Source organism: Nerophis lumbriciformis, unplaced genomic scaffold (genome assembly GCF_033978685.3).
Source record: "Nerophis lumbriciformis unplaced genomic scaffold, RoL_Nlum_v2.1 HiC_scaffold_41, whole genome shotgun sequence".
In the NCBI taxonomy this organism is placed as follows: Eukaryota; Metazoa; Chordata; class Actinopteri; order Syngnathiformes; family Syngnathidae; genus Nerophis; species Nerophis lumbriciformis.
The window spans coordinates 102,501-115,000 of record NW_027316583.1 but is presented as its reverse complement, the minus strand read 5'-3'; positions in this window follow the sequence as shown (position 1 = coordinate 115,000).

Below are 12,500 nucleotides of genomic sequence, written 5' to 3'. Positions count from 1 at the left end.
TGAATTTGACTAAGTGTCTAGGAGCATTTCCCTTTAAGAAGGCCGACGTGCTATGGTTCTCCACCTGGGTACGGAACGCCAAATTAGTCCCTCTCCTAGCTGGAAGTCCAAAAAAAAGGCGTGAATTTGACTAAGTGTCTAGGAGCATTTCCCTTTAAGAAGGCCGACGTGCTATGGTTCTCCACCTGGGTACGGAACGCCAAATTAGTCCCTCTCCTAGCTGGAAGTAGTCAAAAAAAGGCGGAAATTTGACTAAGTGTCATTATTTTAGAGTACCAGGCCTCTATAGAAAAGTTTGATTAGTCCCTCTCCTCGCTGGAAGTCCAAAAAAAAGGCGTGAATTTGACTAAGTGCCTAGGAGCATTTCCCTTTAAGAAGGCCGACGTGCTATGGTTCTCCACCTGGGTCAGGAAAGCAAAATTGTCCCTCTCCTCGCTGGAAGTCCAAAAAAAAAGGCGTAAATTTGACTAAGTGCCTAGGAGGATGTCCCTTTAAGAAGGCTGACCTGCTATGGTTCTCCACCCGGGTGCGGAAAGCAAAATTAGTCCCTCTCCTCGCTGGAAGTCCAAAAAAAAGGCGTGAATTTGACTAAGTGCCTAGGAGGATGTCCCTTTAAGAAGGCTGACCTGCTATGGTTCTCCACCCGGGTGCGGAAAGCAAAATTAGTCCCTCTCCTCGCTGGAAGTCCAAAAAAAAGGCGTAAATTTGACTAAGTGCCTAGGAGGATGTCCCTTTAAGAAGGCCGACCTGCTATGGTTCTCCACCTGGGTCAGGAAAGCAAAATTGTCCCTCTCCTCGCTGGAAGTCCAAAAAAAGGTGTAAATTTGACTAAGTGCCTAGGAGGATGTCCCTTTAAGAAGGCCGACGTGCTATGGTTCTCCACCTGGGTCTGGAACGCCAAATTAGTCCCTCTCCTCGCTGGAAGTCCAAAAAAAAGGCGTGAATTTGACTAAGTGCCTAGGAGGATGTCCCTTTAAGAAGGCCGACCTGCTATGGTTCTCCACCTGGGTCAGGAAAGCAAAATTGTCCCTCTCCTCGCTGGAAGTCCAAAAAAAGGTGTAAATTTGACTAAGTGCCTAGGAGGATGTCCCTTTAAGAAGGCCGACGTGCTATGGTTCTCCACCTGGGTCTGGAACGCCAAATTAGTCCCTCTCCTCGCTGGAAGTCCAAAAAAAAGGCGGAAATTTGACTAAGTGCCTAGGAGGATGTCCCTTTAAGAAGGCCGACGTGCTATGGTTCTCCACCTGGGTCAGGAAAGCAAAATTGTCCCTCTCCTCGCTGGAAGTCCAAAAAAAAGGCGTGAATTTGACTAAGTGCCTAGGAGCATTTCCCTTTAAGAAGGCCGACGTGCTATGGTTCTCCACCTGGGTCAGGAAAGCAAAATTGTCCCTCTCCTCGCTGGAAGTCCAAAAAAAAGGCGTGAATTTGACTAAGTGCCTAGGAGCATTTCCCTTTAAGAAGGCCGACGTGCTATGGTTCTCCACCTGGGTCAGGAAAGCAAATTAGTCCCTCTCCTCGCTGGAAGTCCAAAAAAAAGGCGTGAATTTGACTAAGTGCCTAGGAGCATTTCCCTTTAAGAAGGCCGACGTGCTATGGTTCTCCACCTGGGTCAGGAAAGCAAATTAGTCCCTCTCCTCGCTGGAAGTCCAAAAAAAAGGCGTGAATTTGACTAAGTGCCTAGGAGCATTTCCCTTTAAGAAGGCCGACGTGCTATGGTCCTCCACCTGGGTCAGGAACGCAAAATTGTCCCTCTCCTCGCTGGAAGTCCAAAAAAAAGGTGTAAATTTGACTAAGTGCCTAGGAGGATGTCCCTTTAAGAAGGCCGACGTGCTATGGTCCTCCACCTGGGTCAGGAACGCAAAATTGTCCCTCTCCTCGCTGGAAGTCCAAAAAAAAGGTGTAAATTTGACTAAGTGCCTAGGAGGATGTCCCTTTAAGAAGGCCGACGTGCTATGGTCCTCCACCTGGGTCAGGAACGCAAAATTAGTCCCTCTCCTCGCTGGAAGTCCAAAAAAAAGGCGGAAATTTGACTAAGTGCCATCATTTTAGAGTACCAGGCCTCTATAGAAAAGTTTGGTTTTTTGTCTATGTGTCATCATTTTAGAGTACCAGGGCTCTATAGAAAAGTTTGGTAAATTTGACTAAGTGTCTAGGAGCATTTCCCTTTAAGAAGGCCGACCTGCTATGGTTCTCCACCCGGGTACGGAAAGCAAAATTAGTCCCTCTCCTCGCTGGAAGTCCAAAAAAAAGGCGTGAATTTGACTAAGTGCCTAGGAGCATTTCCCTTTAAGAAGGCCGACGTGCTATGGTTCTCCACCTGGGTCAGGAAAGCAAATTAGTCCCTCTCCTCGCTGGAAGTCCAAAAAAAAGGCGTGAATTTGACTAAGTGCCTAGGAGCATTTCCCTTTAAGAAGGCCGACGTGCTATGGTTCTCCACCTGGGTCAGGAAAGCAAATTAGTCCCTCTCCTCGCTGGAAGTCCAAAAAAAAGGCGTGAATTTGACTAAGTGCCTAGGAGCATTTCCCTTTAAGAAGGCCGACGTGCTATGGTTCTCCACCTGGGTCAGGAAAGCAAAATTGTCCCTCTCCTCGCTGGAAGTCCAAAAAAAAGGCGTGAATTTGACTAAGTGCCTAGGAGCATTTCCCTTTAAGAAGGCCGACGTGCTATGGTCCTCCACCTGGGTCAGGAACGCAAAATTGTCCCTCTCCTCGCTGGAAGTCCAAAAAAAAGGTGTAAATTTGACTAAGTGCCTAGGAGGATGTCCCTTTAAGAAGGCCGACGTGCTATGGTCCTCCACCTGGGTCAGGAACGCAAAATTGTCCCTCTCCTCGCTGGAAGTCCAAAAAAAAGGCGTGAATTTGACTAAGTGCCTAGGAGGATGTCCCTTTAAGAAGGCCGACCTGCTATGGTTCTCCACCTGGGTCAGGAAAGCAAAATTGTCCCTCTCCTCGCTGGAAGTCCAAAAAAAGGTGTAAATTTGACTAAGTGCCTAGGAGGATGTCCCTTTAAGAAGGCCGACGTGCTATGGTTCTCCACCCGGGTCCGGAACTCAAAATTAGTCCCTCTCCTAGTTGGAAGTCATCAAAAAAAGGCGGAAATTTGACTAAGTGCCATCATTTTAGAGTACCAGGACTATAGTGGGGGAATTGGAGCCCTCTGGTGGACACTCGCTGCAAATGCACCCTGAATTAAAGACATTATTTCCAGTTCTTTTGGGGCCCTATTTTCAGGCGTAAATTTGACTAAGTGTCTAGGGGCATGTCCCTTTAAGAAGGCCGACCTGCTATGGTTCTCCACCTGGGTCTGGAACGCCAAATTAGTCCCTCTCCTCGCTGGAAGTCCAAAAAAAAGGCGTGAATTTGACTAAGTGCCTAGGAGCATTTCCCTTTAAGAAGGCCGACGTGCTATGGTTCTCCACCTGGGTCAGGAAAGCAAAATTGTCCCTCTCCTCGCTGGAAGTCCAAAAAAAAGGCGTGAATTTGACTAAGTGCCTAGGAGCATTTCCCTTTAAGAAGGCCGACGTGCTATGGTTCTCCACCTGGGTCAGGAAAGCAAAATTGTCCCTCTCCTCGCTGGAAGTCCAAAAAAAAGGCGTGAATTTGACTAAGTGCCTAGGAGCATTTCCCTTTAAGAAGGCCGACGTGCTATGGTTCTCCACCTGGGTCAGGAAAGCAAATTAGTCCCTCTCCTCGCTGGAAGTCCAAAAAAAAGGCGTGAATTTGACTAAGTGCCTAGGAGCATTTCCCTTTAAGAAGGCCGACGTGCTATGGTTCTCCACCTGGGTCAGGAAAGCAAAATTGTCCCTCTCCTCGCTGGAAGTCCAAAAAAAAGGCGTGAATTTGACTAAGTGCCTAGGAGCATTTCCCTTTAAGAAGGCCGACGTGCTATGGTCCTCCACCTGGGTCAGGAACGCAAAATTGTCCCTCTCCTCGCTGGAAGTCCAAAAAAAAGGTGTAAATTTGACTAAGTGCCTAGGAGGATGTCCCTTTAAGAAGGCCGACGTGCTATGGTCCTCCACCTGGGTCAGGAACGCAAAATTAGTCCCTCTCCTCGCTGGAAGTCCAAAAAAAAGGCGGAAATTTGACTAAGTGCCATCATTTTAGAGTACCAGGCCTCTATAGAAAAGTTTGGTTTTTTGTCTATGTGTCATCATTTTAGAGTACCAGGGCTCTATAGAAAAGTTTGGTAAATTTGACTAAGTGTCTAGGAGCATTTCCCTTTAAGAAGGCCGACCTGCTATGGTTCTCCACCCGGGTACGGAAAGCAAAATTAGTCCCTCTCCTCGCTGGAAGTCCAAAAAAAAGGCGTGAATTTGACTAAGTGCCTAGGAGCATTTCCCTTTAAGAAGGCCGACGTGCTATGGTTCTCCACCTGGGTCAGGAAAGCAAATTAGTCCCTCTCCTCGCTGGAAGTCCAAAAAAAAGGCGTGAATTTGACTAAGTGCCTAGGAGCATTTCCCTTTAAGAAGGCCGACGTGCTATGGTTCTCCACCTGGGTCAGGAAAGCAAATTAGTCCCTCTCCTCGCTGGAAGTCCAAAAAAAAGGCGTGAATTTGACTAAGTGCCTAGGAGCATTTCCCTTTAAGAAGGCCGACGTGCTATGGTTCTCCACCTGGGTCAGGAAAGCAAAATTGTCCCTCTCCTCGCTGGAAGTCCAAAAAAAAGGCGTAAATTTGACTAAGTGCCTAGGAGGATGTCCCTTAAAGAAGGCCGACGTGCTATGGTTCTCCACCTGGGTCTGGAACGCCAAATTAGTCCCTCTCCTCGCTGGAAGTCCAAAAAAAAGGCGGAAATTTGACTAAGTGCCTAGGAGGATGTCCCTTTAAGAAGGCCGACGTGCTATGGTTCTCCACCCGGGTCCGGAACTCAAAATTAGTCCCTCTCCTAGTTGGAAGTCATCAAAAAAAGGCGGAAATTTGACTAAGTGCCATCATTTTAGAGTACCAGGACTATAGCTGGGGAATTGGAGCCCTCTGGTGGACACTCGCTGCAAATGCACCCTGAATTAAACACATTATTTCCAGTTCTTTTGGTGTTCCCGGGGAATGAGAGGCCTTTTGTGGGCCAGAAAGAGTGGGGGACCCTTGGAGCCCCTATTTTCAGACAGTTTGGCTTATTTCGGTGACGCCGGGGCGTCCATCAGGTCTTCCCGGGGAATGAGAGGCCTTTTGTGGCCATATGTCAACAAAAGAGTGGGGAAATGGAGCCCTCCGGTGGACTCCCGCTGCAAATGCACCCCCCAAATTAAATACATTAATTCCAGGCCTTTTGGGGCCCTATATTCAGACGGTGTGGAGCCCTCCAGTGGACTCCCGCCTCCAATGCACCCCCCAAATTAAAGACATCACCCCCCAAATTAAAGGCATCATTTCCAGTTCTTTTGGGGCCCTATTTTCAGACAGTTTGGCGTATTTCCTTGACGCCGGGGAGTCCTACAGGTGTTCCCGGGGAATGAGAGGCCTTTTGTGGGCCAGAAAGAGTGGGGAACCCTTGGAGCCCCTATTTTCAGACAGTTTGCCGTATTTCGGTGACGCCGGGGCGTCCATCAGGTCTTCCCGGGGAATGAGAGGCCTTTTGTGGCCATATGTCAACAAAAGAGTGGGGAAATGGAGCCCTCCGGTGGACTCCCGCTGCAAATGCACCCCCCCAAATTAAATACATTAATTCCAGGCCTTTTGGGGCCCTATATTCAGACGGTGTGTAGCCCTCCAGTGGACTCCCGCCTCCAATGCACCCCCCAAATTAAAGACATCACCCCCCCAAATTAAAGGCATCATTTCCAGTTCTTTTGGGGCCCTATTTTCAGACAGTTTGGCGTATTTCCTTGACGCCGGGGAGTCCTACAGGTGTTCCCGGGGAATGAGAGGCCTTTTGTGGGCCAGAAAGAGTGGGGAACCCTTGGAGCCCCTATTTTCAGACAGTTTGCCGTATTTCGGTGACGCCGGGGCGTCCATCAGGTCTTCCCGGGGAATGTGAGGCCTTTCGTGGGCCATATTTTCAGACAGATTGGCCTGTTTCAGTGACGCCGAGGCGTCCATCAGGTCTTCCCGGGGAGTGTGAGGCCTTTTGGGGCCCTATTTTCAGACAGAAAAAAAAGAAAAGTAACCCTTACACTACAAAGGACAGCGGGGAAACGCCCCCCAGCAAAGTCACAGGGGAAGTGGGGTAGACAAGTGGAGAGTGTCTGGGGAAAAGTCCACAAAATGATCAAAAATCACACCCAGGTACGAGTGCCACAAGTCCCGCCGCGTCCCACCCGAGTCCGAGGTGCCCCCCACATGCCCAAAACGCACCCAGCAAAGGCGCACTGTGAGTGGGGAAGAAAAGTTGGAAAAGTGGGCAAAAGTCCCGAATTTGATCCAAAATCACACCCAGGTTCGAGTCCCACAAGTCCCGCCGCGTTCCACCAGTGTTCCGGGGTGCCTACAATGTCCACAACTTACCCAGCAAAGGCGCACTGTGATTGGGAAGAAAAGTTGGAAAAGTGGGCAAAAGTCCGGAAAAATGACCAAAAACCACACCCAGGTTAGAGCCCCACACGTCCTGCAGTCGCACCCGAGTCCTGGGATGCCCAACATGTCCAAAAAAAATCAAAAAAAGCCCAAAAAATCAAAAAAATCCCCGGGCCGTATCTTGGACGCCGGCGTACCACGTTCGGCCCTCGTGCCGTAGTTTGGCGACCGATTGTAAAAATTTGCCGCGACCGGCTAGTTTTTTTCCTTGGAGTAAATAGAGAGTAGATCCAGCAGAAAATATGCACTATAAACAAAGACAGGGAGTTTGGAGGGGGGGCAAAAACGCCCTCTTGGAACTTAGTCCCGCCGCGTTCCACCAGGGTTCCGGGGTGCCTGACATGTCCACGACGCACCCAGCAAAGGCGCACTGTGATTGGGAAGAAAAGTTGGGAAAGTGGGCAAAAGTCCCCAATTTGGTCCAAAATCACACCCAGGTTCGAGTCCCGCAAGTCCCGCCGCGTTCCATCAGAGTGCCGGGGTGCCTACAATGTCCACAACGCACCCAGCAAAGGCGCACTGTGATTGGGAAGAAAAGTTGGGAAAGTGGGCAAAAGTCCCGAATTTGGACCAAAATCACACCCAGGTTCGAGTCCCACAAGTCCCGCCGCGTTCCACCAGTGTTCCGGGGTGCCTGACATGTCCAAGACGCACCCAGCAAAGGCGCACTGTGATTGGGAAGAAAAGTTGGGAAAGTGGGCAAAAGTCCCGAATTTGGTCCAAAATCACACCCAGGTTCGAGTCCCACAAGTCCCGCCGCGTTCCACCAGAGTGCCGGGGTGCCCTCGGGGTGCCTACAATGTCCACAACTTACCCAGCAAAGGCGCACTGTGATTGGGAAGAAAAGTTGGGAAAGTGGGCAAAAGTCCCGAATTTGGACCAAAATCACACCCAGGTTCGAGTCCCACAAGTCCCGCCGCGTTCCACCAGGGTCCCGGGGTGCCTACAATGTCCACAACGCACCCAGCAAAGGCGCACTGTGATTGGGAAGAAAAGTTGGGAAAGTGGGCAAAAGTCCCGAATTTGGTCCAAAATCACACCCAGGTTCGAGTCCCACAAGTCCCGCCGCGTTCCACCAGGGTTCCGGGGTGCCTACAATGTCCACAACGCACCCAGCAAAGGCGCACTGTGATTGGGAAGAAAAGTTGGGAAAGTGGGCAAAAGTCCCGAATTTGGTCCAAAATCACACCCAGGTTCGAGTCCCGCAAGTCCCGCCGCGTTCCACCAGTGTCTCGGGGTGCCTACAATGTCCACAACGCACCCAGCAAAGGCGCACTGTGATTGGGAAGAAAAGTTGGGAAAGTGGGCAAAAGTCCCGAATTTGGTCCAAAATCACACCCAGGTTCGAGTCCCACAAGTCCCGCCGCGTTCCACCAGGGTTCCGGGATGCCTACAATGTCCACGACGCACCCAGCAAAGGCGCACTGTGATTGGGAAGAAAAGTTGGGAAAGTGGGCAAAAGTCCCGAATTTGGTCCAAAATCACACCCAGGTTCGAGTCCCACAAGTCCCGCCGCGTTCCACCAGGGTTCCGGGGTGCCTACAATGTCCACAACGCACCCAGCAAAGGCGCACTGTGATTGGGAAGAAAAGTTGGGAAAGTGGGCAAAAGTCCCGAATTTGGTCCAAAATCACACCCAGGTTCGAGTCCCGCAAGTCCCGCCGCGTTCCACCAGGGTTCCGGGGTGCCTACAATGTCCACAACGCACCCAGCAAAGGCGCACTGTGATTGGGAAGAAAAGTTGGGAAAGTGGGCAAAAGTCCCGAATTTGGTCCAAAATCACACCCAGGTTCGAGTCCCGCAAGTCCCGCCGCGTTCCACCAGTGTCTCGGGGTGCCTACAATGTCCACAACGCACCCAGCAAAGGCGCACTGTGATTGGGAAGAAAAGTTGGGAAAGTGGGCAAAAGTCCCGAATTTGGTCCAAAATCACACCCAGGTTCGAGTCCCACAAGTCCCGCCGCGTTCCACCAGGGTTCCGGGGTGCCTACAATGTCCACAACGCACCCAGCAAAGGCGCACTGTGATTGGGAAGAAAAGTTGGGAAAGTGGGCAAAAGTCCCGAATTTGGTCCAAAATCACACCCAGGTTCGAGTCCCACAAGTCCCGCCGCGTTCCACCAGGGTTCCGGGGTGCCTACAATGTCCACAACGCACCCAGCAAAGGCGCACTGTGATTGGGAAGAAAAGTTGGGAAAGTGGGCAAAAGTCCCGAATTTGGTCCAAAATCACACCCAGGTTCGAGTCCCGCAAGTCCCGCCGCGTTCCACCAGTGTCTCGGGGTGCCTACAATGTCCACAACGCACCCAGCAAAGGCGCACTGTGATTGGGAAGAAAAGTTGGGAAAGTGGGCAAAAGTCCCGAATTTGGTCCAAAATCACACCCAGGTTCGAGTCCCACAAGTCCCGCCGCGTTCCACCAGGGTTCCGGGATGCCTACAATGTCCACGACGCACCCAGCAAAGGCGCACTGTGATTGGGAAGAAAAGTTGGGAAAGTGGGCAAAAGTCCCGAATTTGGTCCAAAATCACACCCAGGTTCGAGTCCCACAAGTCCCGCCGCGTTCCACCAGGGTTCCGGGGTGCCTACAATGTCCACGACGCACCCAGCAAAGGCGCACTGTGATTGGGAAGAAAAGTTGGGAAAGTGGGCAAAAGTCCCGAATTTGGTCCAAAATCACACCCAGGTTCGAGTCCCACAAGTCCCGCCGCGTTCCACCAGGGTTCCGGGGTGCCTACAATGTCCACAACGCACCCAGCAAAGGCGCACTGTGATTGGGAAGAAAAGTTGGGAAAGTGGGCAAAAGTCCCGAATTTGGTCCAAAATCACACCCAGGTTCGAGTCCCACAAGTCCCGCCGCGTTCCACCAGGGTTCCGGGGTGCCTACAATGTCCACAACGCACCCAGCAAAGGCGCACTGTGATTGGGAAGAAAAGTTGGGAAAGTGGGCAAAAGTCCCGAATTTGGTCCAAAATCACACCCAGGTTCGAGTCCCGCAAGTCCCGCCGCGTTCCACCAGTGTCTCGGGGTGCCTACAATGTCCACAACGCACCCAGCAAAGGCGCACTGTGATTGGGAAGAAAAGTTGGGAAAGTGGGCAAAAGTCCCGAATTTGGTCCAAAATCACACCCAGGTTCGAGTCCCACAAGTCCCGCCGCGTTCCACCAGGGTTCCGGGGTGCCTACAATGTCCACAACGCACCCAGCAAAGGCGCACTGTGAATGGGAAGAAAAGTTGGGAAAGTGGGCAAAAGTCCCGAATTTGGTCCAAAATCACACCCAGGTTCGAGTCCCACAAGTCCCGCCGCGTTCCACCAGGGTTCCGGGGTGCCTACAATGTCCACGACGCACCCAGCAAAGGCGCACTGTGATTGGGAAGAAAAGTTGGGAAAGTGGGCAAAAGTCCCGAATTTGGTCCAAAATCACACCCAGGTTCGAGTCCCACAAGTCCCGCCGCGTTCCACCAGGGTTCCGGGGCGCCTACAATGTCCACAACGCACCCAGCAAAGGTGCACTGTGATTGGGAAGAAAAGTTGGGAAAGTGGGCAAAAGTCCCGAATTTTATCCAAAATCACACCCAGATTAGAGTCCCACAAGTCCCGCCGCGTTCCACCAGGGTTCCGGGGTGCCTACAATGTCCACAACGCACCCAGCAAAGGCGCACTGTGATTGGGAAGAAAAGTTGGGAAAGTGGGCAAAAGTCCCGAATTTGGTCCAAAATCACACCCAGGTTCGAGTCCCACAAGTCCCGCCGCGTTCCACCAGTGTCTCGGGGGTGCCTGGCATGTCCACAACTTACCCAGCAAAGGCGCACTGTGATTGGGAAGAAAAGTTGGGAAAGTGGGCAAAAGTCCCGAATTTGATCCAAAATTATGCCCGGGTTGGAGTACCACGAGTCCGGCCGCGTTCCACCGGTGTCCCGGGGGTGCCTGGCATGTCCACAACTTACCCAGCAAAGGCGCACTGTGATTGGGAAGAAAAGTTGGGAAAGTGGGCAAAAGTCCCGAATTTGATCCAAAATTATGCCCGGGTTGGAGTACCACGAGTCCGGCCGCGTTCCACCGGTGTCCCGGGGGTGCCTGGCATGTCCACAACTTACCCAGCAAAGGCGCACTGTGATTGGGAAGAAAAGTTGGGAAAGTGGGCAAAAGTCCCGAATTTGATCCAAAATTATGCCCGGGTTGGAGTACCACGAGTCCGGCCGCGTTCCACCGGTGTCCCGGGGGTGCCTGCCATGTCCACAACTTACCCAGCAAAGGCGCACTGTGATTCAGAAGAAAAGTTGGGAAAGTGGGGAAAAAAAGGACCGGGAAATATCCAAAATTATGCCCGGGTTGGAGTACCACGAGTCCGGCCGCGTTCCACCGGTGTCCCGGGGGTGCCTGGCACGTCCACAACTTACCCAGCAAAGGCACACTGTCAGTGGGGAAGACCAAACATGTCTCGGATTTTTTCCAAGTACCTTAACGAGAGAGGCTAAAAAGCACCTGTTTTTACCTTCTCTCGTTGTTGTACTTAGAAAAAAAACGAGAAAATAAAAAATCTGGGTTTTTTTCTAAGTACCTTAACGAGAGAGGCTAAAAAAAACCATTTTTTACCTTCTCTCGTTGTTGTACTTAGAAAAAAAACGAGAAAAAAAATTTTCCCCATTCATTTCAATGGGAGTTCATTTTTTTTTTGGGATTTTTTCTAAGTACCTTAACGAGAGAGGCTTAATTTTTCACCTACTTTTTACCTTCTCTCGATTTTTCGTTTTTTACCTGGTCGACCAAAACACCTCCATCTCGTTACTATGTGCACCATGTCTGACAGGCTGAAATCACAGGGAACGCGTCCGAGTCAAAGTGAGCTATTTTCGGACACAAATATGGTGTTTTTCCCCTCTATCCTCTGGTTCTTTTTTCAAACTGATCTTCCAGCATCTGAGCGACAGGGGCTCATGCAGACACCTGTGTCCGCCCGAGGGGCGCCTTCCCGGACACATATATGGTGCTTCCCCCCTCTTTACCCCGGTCCTTTTTCAAACTGATCTTCCAGCATCTGAGCGACAGGGGCTCATGCAGACACCTGTGTCCGCCCGAGGGGCGCCTTCCCGGACACATATATGGTGCTTCCCCCCTCTTTACCCCGGTCCTTTTTCAAACTGATCTTCCAGCATCTGAGCGACAGGGGCTCATGCAGACACCTGTGTCCGCCCGAGGGGCGCCTTCCCGGACACATATATGGTGCTTTCCCCCTCTTTACCCCGGTCCTTTTTCAAACTGCTCTTCCAGCATCTGAGCGACAGGGGCTCATGCAGACACCTGTGTCCGCCTAAGGGGCGCCTTCTCGGACACATTTTCAACTTTTCCCGCATGAATGAAATCCTGGAACTGATTCCACCCAGGTACTTAGGGCTTCCAGGGCTTGAGCGACAGGGGCTCTGTCCGGAGCGTGTGTCCGCCTAGGGGGCGCTGTCCCGGACACATTTTCAACTTTTCCCGCATGGATGAAATCCTGGAACTGATTCCACCCAGGTACTTAGGGCTTCCAGGGCTTGAGCGACAGGGGCTCTGTCCGGAGCGTGTGTCCGCCTAGGGGGCGCTGTCTCGGACACATTTTCAACTTTTCCCGCATGGATGAAATCCTGGAACTGATTCCACCCAGGTACTTAGGGCTTCCAGGGCTTGAGCGACAGGGGCTCTGTCCGGAGCGTGTGTCCGCCTAGGGGGCGCTGTCTCGGACACATTTTCAACTTTTCCCGCATGGATGAAATCCTGGAACTGATTCCACCCAGGTACTTAGGGCTTCCAGGGCTTGAGCGACAGGGGCTCTGTCCGGAGCGTGTGTCCGCCTAGGGGGCGCTGTCTCGGACACATTTTCAACTTTTCCCGCATGGATGAAATCCTGGAACTGATTCCACCCAGGTACTTAGGGCTTCCAGGGCTTGAGCGACAGGGGCTCTGTCCGGAGCGTGTGTCCGCCTAGAGGGCGCTGTCTCGGACACATTTTCA